The sequence below is a fragment of the Poecile atricapillus genome, chromosome 26, assembly GCF_030490865.1.
Source record: "Poecile atricapillus isolate bPoeAtr1 chromosome 26, bPoeAtr1.hap1, whole genome shotgun sequence".
Classification (NCBI taxonomy): domain Eukaryota; kingdom Metazoa; phylum Chordata; class Aves; order Passeriformes; family Paridae; genus Poecile; species Poecile atricapillus.
Genome location: NC_081274.1, coordinates 2188899 through 2201154, shown reverse-complemented (window position 1 = coordinate 2201154; position 12256 = coordinate 2188899). Strand labels below are relative to the sequence as shown.

At 47.2% G+C, this 12256-nt stretch overlaps 1 pseudogene; it reads right to left on the bottom strand.

The window, feature by feature from the left end:
* Positions 1-12256, bottom strand: part of LOC131588506 (zinc finger protein 850-like) — a 398523-nt pseudogene that overhangs the window by 212373 nt on the left and 173894 nt on the right.

The following is a 12256-nucleotide window of genomic DNA, read 5'->3' as shown; positions in this document are numbered from 1 at the left end:
GGAGGAGCGGTGCAACGCAAACATCCTGTGCAGATGCAGGCTGTGCAGATGTGACTCGAGAACATTTGGGTTCCTGCCACTTGGATTTGTATCCCTAAGTGCAATCTCTTTGGCTGGAGGAGAGTCTGGCTGAAGAGAGAAAGCAGAAAGAGCAGTGAGGGTGCTGTGCAAGGTCTCCTGTGGTGCAGAGCTGTCAGCGACTGTGAGGTGAGAGCGGGCCCGGCCTTGGCCAGGCTGGAGCCCCAGCAGAGCCCTGGCAGAGCCCGGAGAAGCCTGAGCCTCGGCAGAGGCAGGCTGGAAGGAGGCCCTTGGAGCTGCAAGAGGCAGCAGCCTGGCCCTGGCTGCCTCTTGCTGGCACCAGGCAAATCCTCCGCTCTCAGAGCCAAGCTGGCAGCTGGCTGCTCCTGAGGGGAAGCGGCGCCGTGCTGGGCACAGCACACACTGGTGCCATGGGCTGTCTGGAGTCTGCACAGGAGGAGAGAAAGGCAAAGAGCAGCCCAGGGCTGGTGCCCTGCCTGACCATTCCTGCTCTTCTGCCGCCTGCCCTGGAACTCCTGGCAATGGTCAGCAGTGTGTGCAGCACTCTGGGCACAGGGGGAGGGAGCCGGGCTGCTCCGCAGGCTCCAGCACAGGGCAGTGTCCTTCAGGCACGGCATTTCTGCCAGGGGAACCGAGCCCAGCGTGAGGCAGTGACAGCAAGTCAGGGCACATCTGCACGAGCCAGTGCCTCACACAGCTCTGGGACCAAGCGCCTGCAATCCTGGAGCTCTGCACTGAGCCAGAGCAAAGGTGTGAAATGCAGAGGGTTTTGCAGAAATATTCAGGGGCACCAGGCCAGCCTGCTTTGTGCTCTCTGGGGCACAGCAAGCACTGTGCAATGCAGCTCAGAGCTGCTGGCAGAGAGGGACTATGGGCATGTGCCTGAGGCTTGTTCTTGAGTAGTGATTTGGGAGGGAGCAGAAGGGTCTCAGTAGGTAATTTGTGTTTGCTTCATTAATTGCTAAATGAAAGACACAATGTGGCCTCACGCAGCAAGAGCACTTGCAGAACTTATTGACTATAAGTTTGTGTCAAATTCCAGAAAAGGAAGGAGAGGTGTTGATGTGTAACAAATAGGGCTCGTGAGTTCCATTAGCTTTAACAGTTTTCTGGGATTGAAAGTCAACAAATCTGCTCTCCCAAAGGAATTCCCACTATTGGTCTGTGTCTCGATGGATGTTCCTGCCCCGGTGTTCATCCAGGTGCCCACAGGGAGCCGTGAAGATGTGGAGCCTCCCAGCCAGGTGTCTTCCCAACACGGATCACCAGGACCACGGATCACCAGGGCTCTGCCCAACGGGGGTCACTGGGGATCATCCAACGCCGATCCTCCCATGGGGGATGGAGCTGGAGCAGCGCACGAAGCTCTTCCCACACTCGGGGCACTCGCAGGGCTTCCCTTACTGGTGCCTCTGTTGGTGTTGGGTCAAGTTAGATCTCTGTGAGAAGCTCTTCCCACACTCAGGACACTCGTAGGGCCTCTCCCCACTGTGGATGCGCCGGTGCCTGACAAAAGTGGAGTTGCGGTTGAAGCTCTTCCCGCAGTCAGGGCAGCGGAAGGGCCTCTCGTCTGTGTGAATCCGCTCATGTCTGATGAGAGTGGAGCTGCGCTGAAACCTCTTCCCACACTCGGGACACTCGTAGGGCCTCTCCCCAGTGTGGATGAGCTGGTGTTTTCTCAGCTCACAGCTCCATCCAAAGCTCTTCCCACATTTCAAGCAGGTGTAGGGCCATTCCCCTGTGTGGCTCCTCTGGTGATTCCTCAGGTTGGAGCTGTACCTGAACCTCTTCCCACATTCCCCACACTCGTAGGGCTTTTCCCCAGTGTGGATGCTCTGGTGTGTCCTTAGGTTGGAGCTGCAGCTGAACCTATCCCCACATTCCCCACACTCGTAGGGGTTTTCCCCAGTGTGGATCATTTGGTGCCGCATGAGGCTGTAGCTGTGGCTGAAGCTCTTCCCACATTCCCCACACTCGTAGGGCATTTCCCCAGTGTGGATCACCTGGTGTCGGATCAGGTGGGAGCTCTTTCTGAAGCCCTTCCCACATTCCAAACACTTGTGGGACTTCTCCCCCTGCACTGAGCTCCGCCTGGATCTCCGGCCGCCCTCCTGGCACTGGTGGGATCTTTCCTCCTTGCAGCTCCCTGGACTGGGTTTGCAGACCCTCCTCGTGTGGGATCTCTGGGGCTTTTCCTCCTCTTCCATCTGGCAACGATGTGGGAATGAAAATCCTGGCTTGGGGAAAAAACAAGAGGAGAGCGCCTTGGGGTGAGGATTCCTCCTTGCCCAAGTTCATCTCAGAAAGTCACTGGGCATCTTGAGTCTGTAAGAATCTCTAAAACACCAAGATTCAGCCCAAACATCCTCCAAACATCAAGATGTTACTATGGAGTTAAATGTTTATGAAAATGTTTCTTAAAATCATGTAGAGGTAGGCCACAAGAATGTTTGGTATCAGGGATGGTCTAGCAAGCTGAAATGTTTACGGTAACGGGAACTGGTACTTGGGGTCTCCAAGATACCCACCCAGAGATAAGATTCGTACATATTTGTACAAGGATGAGCTAACTCTCATGAAGCAATATAGATAAAGTTAATGAAGCAAAATTAATGAAGCAATATTGATAAGGTTGTTACAGTGATTACTGCTACAGCTGAAATTGTAGAAATACGTGCACTTTGGACAAAGACGATGGAGCTAGATTTGGGTTGCTGATGCCCCTAGTTCCTGCACACTTCAGTAAAGCACCTGCACGTAATCAGTCTGTGATTATGTGTGTTCCTGAACACTGACATTTTGGTGACCCAGATGAGACCCTGTGAGTGCTGCTGAGTGAGCTCACGACCCGATCACACTCCAGCCGGCACCGAGGGATTCTCGGGGAGCCCATCCGGCCGCGACCGTCTCCGCCGCTCACAACGTCCCTCTGAGAGAGGTAAGGAGCTTTTCGCTCTGCTCTGGTGCCTGCCGAGAAGACACAGCCAAAGCTTTGCACGGTTGGGCTGGAGGAATTCCTGGTATTGCCCAGGCGCCGTCTGTCAGACAAGTGCAAAAGCGTTGCAGGTTGGGCAGCAGTGGTGTGTGGTGCACTGTAACTGTAACATGGAGAAGCTTAAAGGGATTTGAGGTGGCAATGCCCCTACACCATGTACTTCTCCTTTGGGGTGCTTATTAGCACATTGGAAACAGGGTAACTTTGGGCAAGATTTACGTAAAGTTGATTGATTATTGTAATACATGGTGGCCAGGATATGACCTGGACTGTGGGGAAAAGTGGCCGAGAAATGGATCTTTGCAGTACAACACCATTTTACAGTTGATGTTGTTCTGTAAGCCAGAGGGAAAGTCGGATGAATTTCCATATGTTAATTTCTTTTTCTATTTGTGAGACAAGCCAGAATGGCAGGCTGAGTGTGGACTGATGGCACTTAAGGCACGTGTGAGTGATAAATGTGAGCTTTGTGTAAAAGGAAAAAGTTGTTTAGAGCACCTGGCATTAAAAGAAAGTTTGCTTCAGGGGAAAGAGATGGATGTTGATTTACAAGTGGTTTCAGCAGAACCAAAAGAACCCGATTTTGTTTTGTCTACCTCCACTTCACCCAATCCTATTTCACCTAACCCTATCTCACCTAATCCCACTTCACCTTGCCCTCTTTATCCTCCTCTACTGCCTTCACCTGATCCTTCTTCTCCAAGAGATGATCAAAATCTAACCTTGATACAAGGAAATGTGAAAAATGCTGGGGAGGAAGATAGCAGTAGCGGGGGTGATGATAATAAATCAGCGACACCGGTATCCCATCGGACTCGGTCACAGCTTGCTCCGGTTCTGGGTAGAATGGGAAAAGATTTGGGCAGACAAAGGCAGACTGTGATTGCCCCCTTGAGACAAGGAGTAGGAGTAGAAGGGCTGGTGTTTGTGGAAGTTCCTTTTTCACCCACAGACTTGATAATTTGGAAACAATCAGCTGGAACTTAGAGAGAAAATCCTGATAAAGTAGCAGGGGTGGTAAAAATGATTATGAAAACTCAGATCCAGATTGGGATGATATACAAGTAATATTGGAGAATTTAATGGACTCTACTGAGAAAGAGATGGTGCTTAGAGCAGCCAAGGAAAAGGTGAGAGAAGATCTCAGAACTGGGGTGGTGATGGCGACTTTAGATGAGAACTTTCCAACCGAGGATCCAGGGTGGGATCCCAATGCCTTTGGGGACATGTGGAGGCTGAAGAGGTATCAAGAGTGGCTCCAGACAGGGGTTTGGAATGCTGTACCTAAGGTTATGAATTGGTCTAAATTGTATGAGATAAGACAGGAAAAGAAAGAATCCCCTGCTGCATTTTTGGAAAGGCTTAAAGAGGCAGCAAGAAAGTATACAGATCTTCAACTAGAAACAGAACAAGCGAATGTTCAGCTTGCGTTCATTTTTCTTGGGCAGTCGCAGGATGATATTAGGAGAAAATTGCAGAAGTCAGAAGGAGAAGATTCAAGGAATTTGAATCAATTACTTGAAGTGGCTTGGAAAGTATACAATAACAGGGAAAAGGAAGCTAGTAAAAAGCAGCAGCAAAATCTTTTGGCAGTGATCCAAGGAAGAGAGAATCCAGGTTTCAGAGGACGAGGCAGAGGTGGTCATGGGCTGGGGAGGGGCGGACTTGGCATAGAACGAGGGGGATGGGTTTTGCCAAGATTGGGGTTAAATCAATGTGATTATTGTAGACAAGAGGGGCACTGAAAAAATGAATGCCCAAATTGGTCTAACCAGGGCAATCAGTTCAATCAGAATCAAGATGCTTCCAAATTAATGGTGCTGGGGGAGTACAGCAGCTGACTAGAATCGGAACAAAAACCAATACAAGAACCTTTAGTAACTATACAGTTGGGAGATAAAGAAGTAAAATTTCTGGTGGATACGGGGGCTACATATTCTGTGCTAAATGATCTAAAAGGGCAAACTGGAGACAAAACAGCAACAACTGTTGGAGCCACAGGGAAGGAGGAGAATTGACCATTCCTGCAACCCCTGGATTTGTGTTTTGGAAACAAAGTGTTAACACATGAATTTTTAGATATGCCTGAGTGTCCAATTCCACTTTGAGGATGAGATTTATTAGCAAAATTTGATGCAGTGATACCTTTTAAAAACAGGGAGCTTTTAATGAAAATACCTGAATCAAAGACAGGACAAATCTTAATGATAAAAGAAAAACCAGTCCCTACTATCCCTCGGGAAGTAGAGGATGCAGCAATTCCCTCTGTATGGGAAACAGACATACCAGGAAAATCTAAGCTGGCACAACCAGTACATGTAGAACGAAAAGAAGGAGCAAAAGCTCTCCAGGTTAAACAGTATCCCATAAAGCCAGAAGCACGGCAAGGAATAGTAAAGATTATTGAAAAGTTTTTGAAGTACCAAATTTTAGAAGAATGTGAATCAGAATTGAATACACCAATATTTCCAGTGAAGAAACCAAACGGTGAGTACAGACTAGTACAGGATTTGAGAGCAATAAATGGAATAACTAAAGATATTTACCCAGTGGTAGCTAATCCTTACACATTGTTGACATCTGTGAAAGGGAAATAGAAATGGTTTACTGTAATTGATTTAAAAGATGCCTTTTTCTGCATATCCCTTGACAAACAAAGTAGGAAACTGTTTGCCTTTGACTGGGAAAATCCAGACAATGGAAGGAAAACCCAGCTCACCTGGACACGACTCCCACAAGGATACAAGAACAGTCCAACACTATTTGGAAGCCAGCTGGTGAAGGAGCTGGAGATCTGGAACGAGAATGGGCAAGTACCATGAGAACAATACCTGCTGTTACAGTATGTTGATGATATACTGACAGCTACAGAAGAGAAAATAACCTGCATAAAGGTAACAATTGAAATTTTAAATCAGCTGGGAATGGGAGGATATAAGGTGTCTAAAGAAAAGGCACAAACTGCCTGGCAGACTGTGATTTACCTGGGATGTGAAATCTCACAAGGGCAATGTAAGCTGGGTACTAATCGTATTCAAGCTATTTGTGCTATTCCAGAACCCCAGAACATGCATGAGCTGTGAGTTTTCCTTGGGATGACTTCCCCCCGGGAGATGAAGTGTACATTAGAAGCTGGAAGGAAGAACCATTAAAAGAAAGGTGGAATGGACCCTATCAGGTACTGTTAACTACCTTGACAGCAGTCAAAGGAGCTGGACTGGATCCCTGCATACATTACACCAGAGTGAAGAAGGTTTCCCCTGCACTGTGGACTGCACAAACTGTAGGGCCAACAAAGCTGCAGATAAAGCGGGTTTGATTGTTTCAAATGTCTAGGTTGCTGGTGACTGTAATGGGGATTATTTTATGGCCTTTAGGGCCATCAGCTGGAATCAATGTTACCTTGGGATGTGAAATACAAAAGGATCAGCTGACAACTCTTCATTTTAGAATGAAGAGGGATGTGGGGGTGCAGCCAGAAACACAAGTGCTAAAAGTCTCTAATACTATTCAGGCAGAAAATGGGATGATTGCATTAATTAAAGATTTGGCCAACGTGCAAAACACCAGCAAAATAACTGCCTGTCTGCCAATACCAAAGGCAGCAGGAGACCAAATAAATTGGGGAATTATAACATCAAAATTTCCTGAAATACAAAAGAATAAAAATGAAAATGTGAGCTGTGTATTGCAAATAGATTACAAGTACCCAAATAAGACAGCGTTTGAAAATGCTGAGAAGCCAAAGTATTCATCTACATGGGATTGTCATGAAAATGGAGGAAAGTATGAACCAAAACTAGGCTGGGATGGGAGATCAGGGAATTATGGATGGTGTTATGAAAAGATAGCCAAGGTCATTGAAGACAAGATTCCAGTATCGAAGTGGAAGTGTGAAGGACAGGAAGGAAAAGATCGGGCTGAAGCTTGGGACAGTGCATGGTCAATGAGTGTGCTTCAGAAATTCCAATCTATGGCAGATAGCCCTTGGTGCATTAAGTGGGAAGGCTCTGAAAATGAAACAGATCCAGGGGTATGGAACAATGCAACCAGTAGTAGAATGGAGGCAGACAAAGTGAATTGGTGGGTATGGAACAAAGCTTATGACTGTACTTCTGATGATGAAGAAATAAAACAAATGCCACTGCTAGTGGTAGCTCTGCAAATTGGATGTGCCTGCAGAGGAATCAAACATAAACAAGGGGAAATAAATGACAAGACAGGACAAGTGATCCAAAAGGTAATATGGAGCACAAGTACAATTCAGAGTCCAGGCCAATTTGGATAGGCAGCAAGCAATGGCACCTGGACAACACATCTGCCTGTAGGTGAAAAAGTAAAAGAGATTACTTTAGGCCTCCCCACCTTATGCCCAATTTGGAAAAGGTCCCCATTCAAGGGAGAGCATGAACTTCTGCAAATAATGACGAGACAAGAAGTTCAGGAAAACAAAATTGAAGATAAAGAAAGATGGCAGCAACCCTCCAGTAGTGTAAAATTTAAGTGGGCTCTGGAATCCTTGTTTGGTCCAATAGCAAATTATAACAATAGAAAGATGTTGTACAAACTTACAGGTCAGGTAGAAAGAGATTGGCAAGAGTTACCAAAGAGGAATTTAGAGAGCTAAATGTACAATTACAAGCCACAACTAAAATGACCCTGCAAAACAGATTGGCTTTAGATATGTTATTGTTGAAAGAACACGGAGTATGCAGGTACCTAAAAGGACAAATTGATCACTGCTGCATCCACATCCCAAATGGAACTGCAAATGTAGAACATGACATTAATCAATTAAAACAAACAGAACATGAAGCACAGAAAGAGCAGGAAGATCTCACCACAAGTTGGGTAGATAAAAGTTTTGAGGCGTAAGGATGGAATGTGAGCTCTTGGATCAAATCTATTTTTGAGAGACTGATAATCCTACTAATTGTGTTCTTAGCAATCTGGTTAATCTGTGCAGTTCTGAAAGGAGAGATAAAGAAAAGAGTATCCTGGAACCAGAAGATAATAAAGGCACTGACACGGGACAGAGATCCACATCCACATTTGTCATCTCCAAGTCCTCCAGAGTGTAACAACGCTTACGACAACTGTGGATTCGAAGATGAACATCAAGTATAATCTCAGAAAAAGGACTGTATATAGTGAAAGCATTACACTTATTATAGTAAAGTGAAATACTTTCAAAGAGATGAAATATGTTACTATGGGGTTAAATGTTTCTGAAAATGTTTCTTAAAATCTTGTAGAGGTAGGCCACAAGAATGCTTGGTATTAGGGATGGACTAGCAAGCTGCAATGTTTACGGTAATGGGAACTGGTACTTGGGGTCTCCAAGATACCCACCCAGAGATAAGATTCGGACATGTTCGTGCAAGGATGAGCTAACTCTCATGAAGCAATATAGATAAAGTTAATCAACCAATATTAATGAAGCAATATTGATAAGGTTGTTACAGTGATTATTGCTACAGCTAAAATTGTAGAAATATGTGCACTTTGGACAAAGACAACGGAACTAGATTTGAGTTGCTGATACCCCTAGTTCACCCACGCTTCAATAAAGCACCTGCATATATTCAGTCTGTGATTCTGTGTGTTCCTGAACGCTAACAAAGACAGATCAAAAACTTCCAAAACACCAGAAATCTGATATCACCCCAAAATAGAAAGATTCTGCCCCCACAAAAAAACAAAACACCAACATTCAGCCCAATAAAGCTCAGAAACTCCAAGATTCAGCCCCGTGAAAATCGTCCATCTCCCTGCCCGGGCACTCGCTGCATGGGGGGGTGAGGGGGGCAATGAGGCCGGGCCGGAGCAGGGGGTGCCTGAGAGAGGCCCCGAGCCCGGGGGAAGCCCCTGCAGAGCCATGGAAGTGGCTCCTGGCCGGACTCGGGGATCCCCCTGGCGATCCCCGCTGGAGCAGCCTGCTCCTGAGGGACTCTGGCCCCTGGCAGGGACCCCAGGCTGCAGCAGGACAAGGATTCCTGTCCCTCAGGGGGAGGCACTGACATCACCTGACTGTGACCCCCATCCCTGTGCCTCTGGGCGGGGAGGGGGACGGAGAGGGGCACAAAGTTAAGCCCGGGAAGGAGGGACAGGTGGGGGGAAGATGGATTTCCGGAGGAATTACTTTGCTTCTCGTTTTCTTGTTCTGACATGTTGGATAATAAATTCAATTAATTTCCCCAAGTCAGGTGTGCTGTGCCCGTGACCAAGGACTGAACTGTCCCCACCCTCATCCAGACCCCCGAGCCTTTCCTTGTGTGTTCTGCTCCCCGCCCGGGACAGGAAGGAGAGTCACAGAGTTTTGGCCTCGCTCCGGCATAGCCCTGCTCCATCCCGGACTCACCCCCAGCTCGCAGCGCCCTCAGCTCCCGGGCACCCCGAGCTCCCGGCGCTTCAGCGCAGCGGCGCTTCCTTGGCCTCCTGCCCGGGCCGGGCCCAGCGCCGGGGCCGCTCCTCAGCCCAGGCTAACGAGAAATGGCGGAGCTCAGCCCAAGGCAGGCGAGGCCGTGCCGTGTGCAGAGCCCGCCGCTGGCTGCGATTGGCTGCTTCTGCCGTCACTCGTGGCTCTGGCGCGCGCTGATTGGGCAGAGCGGGGACAAGCCCGGCCCCGCTGGCGCCCCCAGGGCGGCCGTGGGGCAGGAGAGCCGCCATTGCCGGAGCGTCTGTGCGGGCCCGGCAGCGGCGGCAGCAGCGGCCGGAGCCCGGTGAGGCGGCGGCGGAGCTCGGAGGCGGCCCCGGCCATCGCAGGTGGGAGCCGCGCTCGGTTCTGCGGGGCTCGGGGCTCGCTGCGGGCCCGGGAGGTTGTGTAATAAATGGAATTGATTCATGCTGACTAAATTGTAACTATTCGGAATGTTATTATTAGAAGCAACCAATGGAATCAGTGTTATAAGGCAGATGTACCCCTTTGCAGATGTTACATGTTAAAATTGAGGTACAGGATGTAGTTTAGAAGATAAGTGATGTCTCATGACCAAAACGGCCTTGAGATGGACAAAATTAAAACCACTTTAAGCATTGGGCCTAAAAATCAGTAAATATCAGACTAATTAGTAGAGTAACATAACACAACGCTTAGTACGCACACACAAACCTGTAAGGTTATCCAAAGGACAATGAGGAAGAGGAGAAGCCTTCACCAAAAGACCCCCAAAAGAAGACTGAAGACCCCCTAACAACAAATGATGCATGTGCCTTGAAGGAAAGTGACGTAAAGTCAAAAAAATCGGAAATAGGAGGAAACATACGAGAAACATTAATGAATATGTGCAAGCACACAGTATATAAGTTTAGCTTGAAGTGCTTTGTTCTGTACGTGAGGTGGAGTGAGAAGCCCCCCCCGTACCCCGGTCAGTTTTGCTTATGCCTTAACCATTTGTAACCACTGGCCAATTGTATTCACACATATATATGTATATATATATATATATATATATATATATAATTGTATCTTTCTTACTAAATTGTATTCTTTTACTAAATTGTATTCTTTTATTATTTTGTATCCAATTTATTAAAGTATATTATCAATTAATTAGATTGATTGTTTGGAAATTTGAAAGTCATTTATAACAATTTGGTGCCAAAACCCAGGAACTCCGATCTAGGGGAGGAACGGCTAATGATGGGAAGGAGCTCCCCACCAATTTTTCAAGGTGGTGCCAAGGTTAGATCGTGCTCCCTTGGAAATAGAAGTTCCACTTAGGATAAAGTATAAGCAGAAGAAGCTGGCTGTAGGAAGCGCGCAGAAGAGCTCCCGTAGAGTGGCGGCCAGAGATAAAGGTGCCTGTAAAACGTCTTGTGCACAAGAAGCGCTGGGCAAACGGAGTGTGTGAGTCCCACGGGGCTGGGCAGGGGGGAGCTGTGTGCCTGTGTGTGTGTGTGCAGTGGCTGAGACGGGGCTGGGCAGCCCGGACCCACAAAGGGAGTGCAGACCTCCGGCCGTACCGCGTTTTCGGCTCTCCGCGAGGAGACCGGCCGGGAAAGGAGGGAAGGGAAAGAGAAGAACGAGTGAAAATCCCCGGCAGGGACGGGAGGGAGAGTCCCAATCTTAAAACCCACGGGAAAGTCCTCGGGGAGAAGGGAGTGATCTGATTGCTGAGTGAAGTGACTCAGGAGGAGAGTGATCGAGTCAGGTTCAACTTCCTTTAAAAAGAGAAAATAGTTGGGAACTTTAGTACGTAGCTAAGAGGGATTGGGAAGAGAAGTCGCCAGAAATGAGTAGTCGAAGAGGGGTAAAAGAAATTGAGAAAGAGAGGAAATTAGACAGGAAGCGAGTAGTTGGCAAAAGACGGGATAGAGCAACAGAGTAATATTGAGGGAGGGGGGAAGTTGAAGCACGGAGTGAGTGAGGGGGATCAAGATTCTCCTGGTACCGGAGATTTCTTGCTTGGTTGCTGCCAGAGATGGGTTCAAGGGACAGTAAGTCCTTGAACCCAGGGGCTGGGAATTATAAGGGGAATTCGCAGGAGCCCGGAATATCTGAGAACCGTGAGGGGGTTTCTCAGGAGGGGAGCATTCCTCAGGACAGTCCACTGAGGATGATGTTATGATTTTGGGATACATGGGAATCCCGGAGAGGAAAAACAAGCAGAAAATGATTAATTATTGTATGTTTAAATAGACAAAGAAAATGATCCGAAAATATAATTTGAATTGGCCAAAGTTTGGATCGTTTAAAACTGGATTTGTTAAGCTTTAAATCAGTATGTAAATTCAAAAGAACCTTTTAATCAAGAGAGCGACTATGCTACCCTGCAGCTTCCCCGGGGTGGGGGGAAAGATAAATTTATTACTAAAACACAAGAAAGCGAGAGTTATCTATTGTTGCTATATTTTATATATTAGTAAAGGCCTGTATGCACAAACCAGCCTTTGAAATAAGTCGTGATATTAAGGGCTAAAGTCCTTGAAACCTTCATGCAGAAGAGAGAGTAAAGCAAAACAATATCCCTGTGTGTAAGAGAAAAAATGTAAACTGTGTGTGTTAGCCAATAGTAGCTTGTTCTGCCTGCAGACCCTGTAGAACCCTATAAAAGTGTGCTAAAGATAGAAATAAACTGGCATTCACAATTACTTCTGTGAAGACTGGTGAACAGCTTGGGGTCTTTCAATAATCTGTTGTATCCTTTACAAACTAATAAGTAGCAGAAAAAAAAAAAAAAAAAAAAAAAAGAGGTAAAACTGTTCCTTCACCTAAAGATA